This window comes from Meleagris gallopavo, chromosome 19 (genome assembly GCF_000146605.3).
Source record: "Meleagris gallopavo isolate NT-WF06-2002-E0010 breed Aviagen turkey brand Nicholas breeding stock chromosome 19, Turkey_5.1, whole genome shotgun sequence".
Classification (NCBI taxonomy): Eukaryota; Metazoa; Chordata; class Aves; order Galliformes; family Phasianidae; genus Meleagris; species Meleagris gallopavo.
Window position 1 is genome coordinate 5,988,636 of NC_015029.2, and position 7,184 is coordinate 5,995,819.

Genomic DNA, 7,184 nt, shown 5'->3' on the forward strand with positions numbered 1-7,184 from the left:
CAGGGATGGATCCCGAGTGTTTGGAGGCATGGAGTGTACGGCAGCAGGAAGAGAAGGGAAATCTCCCTGGACTTTGAGCTTTGTGGATGCCACTTCTGCCTCCCAGCCCTGGGCTCCTGCCTGTCCCAAGGAGAGCAATGCAGCTGTTCCTAAAGCCAGGCTCCAGCCCCAGGAGTGCTTCTTCCTCCTTGAAGGTGTTTGGAGACGGGGATGCATCAATGGTTGGAGCATCTTCAGGAATGTGAGAGCTTTCCCTGAGCCCTCAGGCCTCCAAATTCAGCCATAAGAGATTTGGGAAGGAGCAATTATTCCTGGAGGGGCTGCAGCCAGGTGGATCTGAGTGTCTTCTGCTTTCAGTTCACCTAACAGATGAATTAGGAAAAAGCCTCATGGGGGGAAACAGGGGCTCAGGGGGCTGCTGCCAGCATCGTGTGCGCTCACACAGCTGGGAGAGCTGCAGCAATTGCATTCATGGGCAGCTCCTCCCCGCACCCTAATGCTGATGGTACTCAGCAGCAAAAAGGGATTATAATTAGGAAAATAAATGTACAAGGTGCCTAGGAAAGTAGCAAATCTGGATTATATCTGTGGGCATATGTGGGAATCACAGCTGGGGTGTCCAGTTCCTGCTCCCCAACTGAAGCATGTGATTTATTTAAACACTTTGTGCACTGGTGACCTCTGTGATAAGTGGGATTGCAGGGGGACACGTCCTTTCCACAGCAGGGCTGCCCGGGGCTGCTGGGAGCTCCTCTCTGCAGCCCCAGAGTGACAGCAAGGCTGTGATGGGCAGGAAAGTGCAGGCACTGGCTGGCACCCAGGGAGAAGGTTTGTGGATTTGAAGGCTCGGGAGCATTAGGGAGGCTGTTTGTATAATCAATGGATATACAGATGGTGTGTATATATATATATATATATATTTATATTTATATCCAGGCGCTTGGCTAATATAATTTATATTGGAGTAATGAAAGTCACTCACCCTGTCCTGCACTCACAAGATGAACTCTGATGGAGCAGATCTCCAGAGAGATCCTTTCCCACTGGCAGCCAGCTCTTAAATGGCTCTAGGAGAGGTGCAGCCAGGCTCCACCCCTTCCTGCACACAGGTGATTTGCCTTCACCTGTGCTCCCCTGGCTGACTCATCGCTCGCCTCAGGTGATCAATCAGAGGTTCAGGCCGTGATTCAGCAGCCCCATACACTGTTACACAAGATCTGTCTGTGATAGAGGGGTTCTGGCTCTAGTTCATCCCTTTTATTCTCTCTGGGGTGATAAAGGGACCCACAGGCTTAACCAGCTCCCCCAGCACAGCCCCAGCAGCTGCAGACTCTGAAGAATCTCCTACTCAGAGACCTCTCCCCCAGTCAGGGAGACCAGCTGTGTGACTGACTGTCAGTTGAGTTTTCGCATAATAACTGTGTCATTCCCAGGCTACAAATTGAATATATTGGGCAAAGCCTAAAGGCACAGGAGGGCTCCTTCCTTTCCCACAGGCACACACTGCAGAACCAGGGAACCTGAAACAGACACATGGCTGGGGGCTGTGGGTGAGCAGGTGACCAAAGGGTTTTTTTTCTCCAGCATCGACTCAAGGGCCTCAGGTAATGTCCTCCAGGTAAGGAACACTCGGTGCTTCCCAACCCCGTGCTCCATCGAGGGCTGGGCAGGCACAAAGGGTGCTTTGCTCCCTGCCTTGCTGGGATCGGTGTCAGCAAAGATCCCCACGGTCATTCCCCAGGATGCGAGAGTCAAAGAGGATTAAGAATCCCTCAGCTGATCACATTTATTTCATTATTTGAGTGAAATCCCTTGTAAATACCATCCCCCCCTCCCCTTTTCTTTTTATAAAAATAGAAGGCAGGGAAGAATTGCAGATTTAGGGAAAGTAGGAGTTGTATAAAATCCTTAACCTCTTGCAGCCTGAGCAGCCATGAGGGGAGATGCTCCTCCAGCCCCCAAAGCAAGGTAAAGCCTTGGAGCTGAGCAGGGGAAGCCTCTCCGGCAGAGAGGAATTAGAGCTTGGCCGTGATGAAGTGCTAATTGCAGCATTGAAACAAATTGGCTCAGTGGGCGCTGGGTGAGTGGGATCGCACCTCAGTGCTGGGGGTGTGGTTAAGTTCTGCACTGTGGTTACTCTGAGCTTCTGGGTGGATAAGGATGGATCTGGGGACCTGGGCATTGCACTGGGATCTCAAGTGGTTTAAGGATTTCTAACAGCCAAATTTCTAGATTTATTTTTAGCCAAATTTCTGGCTTTCTCTCCCCCCCAAACCACCCTGTCCTTGCTGAGTGCCTTTATTCCCAATATCATCTCCAGGCCCTATCTGCTTTCTCAGCTCCTCCCAGGACCAGCAGGCTTCTGCAGAGCTGAAAAGCCAGACCTGCAGAGATTAATTAAAATAAGAGCAATGAAGTTGGAGCTCAGAGCTGCAGTGATGGATGCTAGTGAAACACTTGCCCAGAGACCAACATGCTCAGTGGTGTTTTTCTCCAGCTGAAGAGCTGTGCAATAGTCACACACGTGGTATAAAGGAACCTGCTGCTGCCATCTGGGTGCAGGTGCCCTGTGAGGATGCTCTGTCCCCGTTGGGATTTGCACCTCCAAGCTGCCAGTGCTGGTTTGTCACGGTTTGCTTCCCTGGGCTGCAAGAGGGTTTTATTTGGTTTAAATCCTAAACCTAAAGATGTGCATTAATAGCACGGCAGTGCATAGCCTTCGTGGCCAGCACATGCCGGGGGTTATGTAAAACACAGATTAACGGGAAATAGTAAAATAGGGGAGCACATGGAGGGAATGACTTGGGAGGCAGGCAGGAGGGAGCCGGCAAAATTAAATGAAACCCTCCAGTGTGGCTTAGCTGCCCTGTCCCAAGCAGATGCATAGGTTTAGAAAGGCTTGGGGTTGTCAGAATCTTTTCCCACTCCTACTGCTCCGTGATAGGTGGAAGAGAGGTTCCCAAGGACATGAGGGATGCTACAGCAACCCCAAGCTTTGCAGCAGGTGCAAGGCAGGAGGGAAAACAGCAGGTTTGGGGCACTCTGCCTGTGGGAGCACAGGATCGATGGGAGGATGCCTGTGGCTGGGAGGAAGGCAGCTGGGCTCTGACCATCAATCACGTCCTGCTGGGAATGGCTCGTTGGGCTGTGGGATTCCTGGTGGCATTCCTATTTTCAAAGCCTCCTGTAATAACAGTGGCCATTGCTCCGTTTCCTTTCTAGATAACCTTTTTCCTGCTGCCCAACATGCTTATCTGCTGCAGACAGACTGGCAAGATGAACAGGAAAGCTGATAACTTATCTCTCCCTCTCAAGGAGCTTATTTAAGTGCTGGAATGTGTCGCAATGGTAAATGATTGTTACAATCCAACTGAGGTACATGGACATACAGGCAGGCCCTGCTGGGAAGCAGCACCTATTTAGGAAGGAGACCCACAAGACCACAAGATTTCAAGGCTTTTCCATCTTTCATCTACCTAAAGACATCTCCTAAAATGCAAAACATTTGTTTAAAACCAACGTGCTCCTCCTCTTCAGCCTGTGGTTTAACACTGTTGGCTGCTCCTGGGTGCATGTGGTTCCTGTGTCTCTCTGATATGGCCTATCTGTGTTTGTCTGCTCAGCATTGAGCGAGGGGTACGGCAAGGGTTATTGCCATATCTGCATAGCACCACACTGCTCCTGCTCGCCCTTCCATCCAGGCTCAGCGCAGGAAATAGTAGGATGCTAACATGTCCATAGAGGTAGATAGACTGGAGAACTATCGGGCTAATTGGAATGAGCTGGGCTTACTGCTCAGGCAGCCCGATACGAAGGAATGAGACCTCTCCCCAGGGATGCAGAACGCAGCAGAGTCTCAGCACTTCACTTCTTTCAGCTACTGCAAGTGGCAGCGACAGCAATAGCAATTGCAGGCGCTGGGGGCTGAGCGCTGTGACAGCAGAGAGGACAGGGAAAGCCCGTGCTGTCAGTGTGATGTCCCCAACAGCTGCTGCGGAGGGGTGCAATGGGGTATTTTGGTCCTGTCCCGGGTGGAAAAAGAGATGGTGATGCTGGGTGCCAGGAGCACTGCTGGGGCAGGGTTCGGGCTCAGGTTGCTCCTGCTGCTCCAGGCACACAGCAGCCTCTGGAGAAATCGCACCTTGGCAATGCACACAGCTGCCATGGGCTGCTGCATCGGAAAGTTAATCAGTTCCACATCACTGACTGCTTTTCCATTGCGAAGCAGAAGGAATTGCCATCCCAGAGCAGAGCTCAGCTTGCCCACGTTGCAGGGCTGAGGGCTTCAGCAGGAGCACAGGTGACACTGTGGCAGCCAGGATGAGACAAGCCACTTTCTGGGACATCTGACCTCCAACCTGCAGCTTTTATCCTCCGCAAAACTCTTGTAATTAGACAGAGCAATGTGCATGTCTACAAGATCTTCCACATTCTCTTTGTGCTTTTTAATGTCCCTAGCTCCATCCCTTTTGGTGGCAGCAGGACAGCAGCCCCATCACAGCCTATTTGGGGGCTGAAGTGAGGACCCCACAGGGAAGTAGGACTGCAGGCAAAGGCCATGATGCTCATTTGTCTCCCTACAATGTGATCCAGTTTTGTTGACAGGCAGTAGGGCTCCAGTTGCCATTTCCTGCTGTAGTTCATGGGGGCTGAGCAACGAGCTGGTGATCCAAACATGTCCCAGCAGCTGTGTGTCCCTCTCTTGGAGTGCCTTGAACCATCAGGATGGGGCTGGGCAGCCCTGCAGGCAGTGTGACGCCTGAGGGCACCCGACATCAGCCCCCACCTGGCTTTCCAGTTGTCGCTGTCAGTGTAGAAAGTAGGAATTGGGGGAGAATGCATCTGAGCTACTTGGTGCCTGTATCTTGTGATCCTGAAACCTAAGAGCCCCCTCTGACTCAGCAGGTTATTAATAACCCCCTGGCCGTGCCCCTGCTGCAGTGCCTGTCAGTCCTGGCATCGCCTGTCTGCTCCATGGCCAGACAAATGTGTGCCCTGGGCAAGGTCAGGGGCTCCTTCCCACCCCATCCTCACCCACAGGCTGGGCAGAAGGTGTGTGAGGGCTCTGGGCATCCCCTGAGGCCACCCATGACTCATGCCAGCACAGGAGAAGTTCCTGGTGCTGCTGAAATCAGTCTCATTGCACCTGTGTCCCAGGACCTCTGTTTTCTTTTACTTAAAACCAGTCCAGTGCAGGCTGCAAGGGAGGTGAATTGGGTTTTTTGGACCAGAGCATCCTGCTAGCCTATCCAGGTCTGGGGTACACTGGGGTCCCCACACTGCTGTGCGATTCAAGTTTCCAGCTGTACTTGATCCCTACGTCCAGTTGGGTGCACTGGATTCTGCATTTCTGCTGGACTGCTTTGTTCCTCCTTTGCACACACTTGCCAGGGCTGTGAGGATAAAGCAGAGGAAGCACAGGGCCTTTAGGGGCCTTGCAGGTAGGTATGAGACCCGAGGGGAAAGAATGGTACAGTGATACCCCAGTGATGATAAAGGCCAGGTTTGGGCTATTCCAGCTGGAAAGTGAGCCAGGCAGTGATTCCAATGCCTGGTGCTCATTAGCCAGATTAATTAGTACTCCCTGGGCAGGTTTTAATTAGGCAAGTAATTCCTTCAGGCCTGGAGCAGCCCTGGCTGCAGTTGGAGCATCACTTCCTTTACCTTTTCCCTTCTTTCCCTCCTACACAGTTCCTGGACTATTGCAGATGCTGGGATCTTACTCCGTAACACTCCAATGGAATCCCTGAGGTTTTTGCTCTTGTCACCATAATTTTTTGGGATACTATTCCTGGCACTAGGAACAGCATCCCAAACTGCTCTGATCTCCCCCTGCTCAGGCTGTTCCTGGCCCAGTGGCTCGTGGCAGCCTTAGAGGAGCTCCCAGAGCCCTGCTGGGAGGAGCAGCTCCATCCATGGCGTATCCTCCTCCTAGCCTCATCCCTGACCCTTCTTTGCTCTTCTCTTGAGCCCATTGTACAAACGAGCCCCTGTCCTTGATGGGGACCAGAACTGGAGAAGGGGAGAGCACAGATTTTCCCACCAGCCCTTTCCCTCCTTTCCCTGCTGCTCTTTCATCCCTCCCGCCTCCCTCATTTCATTTGATCTTTAACATCCCATCCAACCTAAGCCGTTCTATTTCCACCTTCCCTGGGCTCACCCTGTCCTTCCCCAGCCCCATTCCCACCGCCTCGCGTCTCCTCGGCCCAAGGACGAGCCGTGGGCTCGCAGGGGACGGGTTTGTCGCTCCCCCTAGTGGGGACGCGGCAGGATGTCGCCGGGCTGGGGGGACGAGGGAAGGGTCCCGCGGGTGGGGGTAACCCCGCGCTCGGTTGTGCCCCCACCGGCGTAATGCCCCACGTTCCATGCAGGAATCCCAAAGGATTCCCAGTCGGGAGGTCCCGGTCTCTCCGGGTTGGATCTTCATGGCCTGGCAGAGATGCTCAGCTCCCGCTGAAATATTTAGGAATCTTGTTAATAATTAAAGGACAGACTGAACTCGCGGGGGATTTGGTGAGCTCTCATGAGGCAGAAGAGGCAAATGTAGTCAGGAGAAAAATGGTTCGCTAAAGCGTAGCGGCATTTCATAAATTCTCCATGGAAAAAAAGGAATGCTGCAGCTCTGGAGGTGTTCCAAACAATGACCTTTTCCTGGAGGTGAATCCCACAGCCTCTGTTAATCACAAGTTATCATTTCAGCCTCTGTTAATCACAAGTTATCACTTCAGCCTCTGCTTGTGCCGGATGCACGCGCTGGCCAGGCTGTGCTGATCCCATCTCAGATCAGAGCTGTGCTTTCAGAGCCTGCTTGCTTACAGCATTTCTAACAAAATCACTCATTCTCATTAGCTTCATCACGTTCAGAGGCAGCTGTTAGTTCCCTTTGGCAGGGGGAAGCGAGATATTTTTGAGCTGTGAAACAACAGCTGTCTTGCAGCACATGGAGCAGGGGGATTGGATGGCTGTGATGGAAAGTTGGAGCTGTGAACCCAAACGCCTCCCTGAACTTGTATTCCTACCACATCTGTAGTCATTTGTAGGGTTTGAAGGTAGGCAAAAAAATGATGTGAGAGTTTAAATCTCAATTGAGTATTAGGCATCGCAAATCATAGAATATCCCAAGTTGGAAGGGACCCATATGGATTGTCAAGTCTAACTCTTCAAAATACTTTTGATAAATTGGA

General features: G+C 52.0%; 1 long non-coding RNA gene across 1 annotated transcript; it reads left to right on the forward strand.

Annotated features, from left to right (window-relative positions):
* The first annotated feature begins 1,248 nt into the window (after positions 1-1,248).
* LOC109370479 lies at positions 1,249-6,953 on the forward strand. The gene is made up of 3 exons (XR_004161665.1): positions 1,249-1,394; positions 1,497-1,618; positions 3,223-6,953. It is a non-coding gene; the product is annotated as an uncharacterized LOC109370479 (long non-coding RNA).
* Positions 6,954-7,184: the final 231 nt, after the last annotated feature.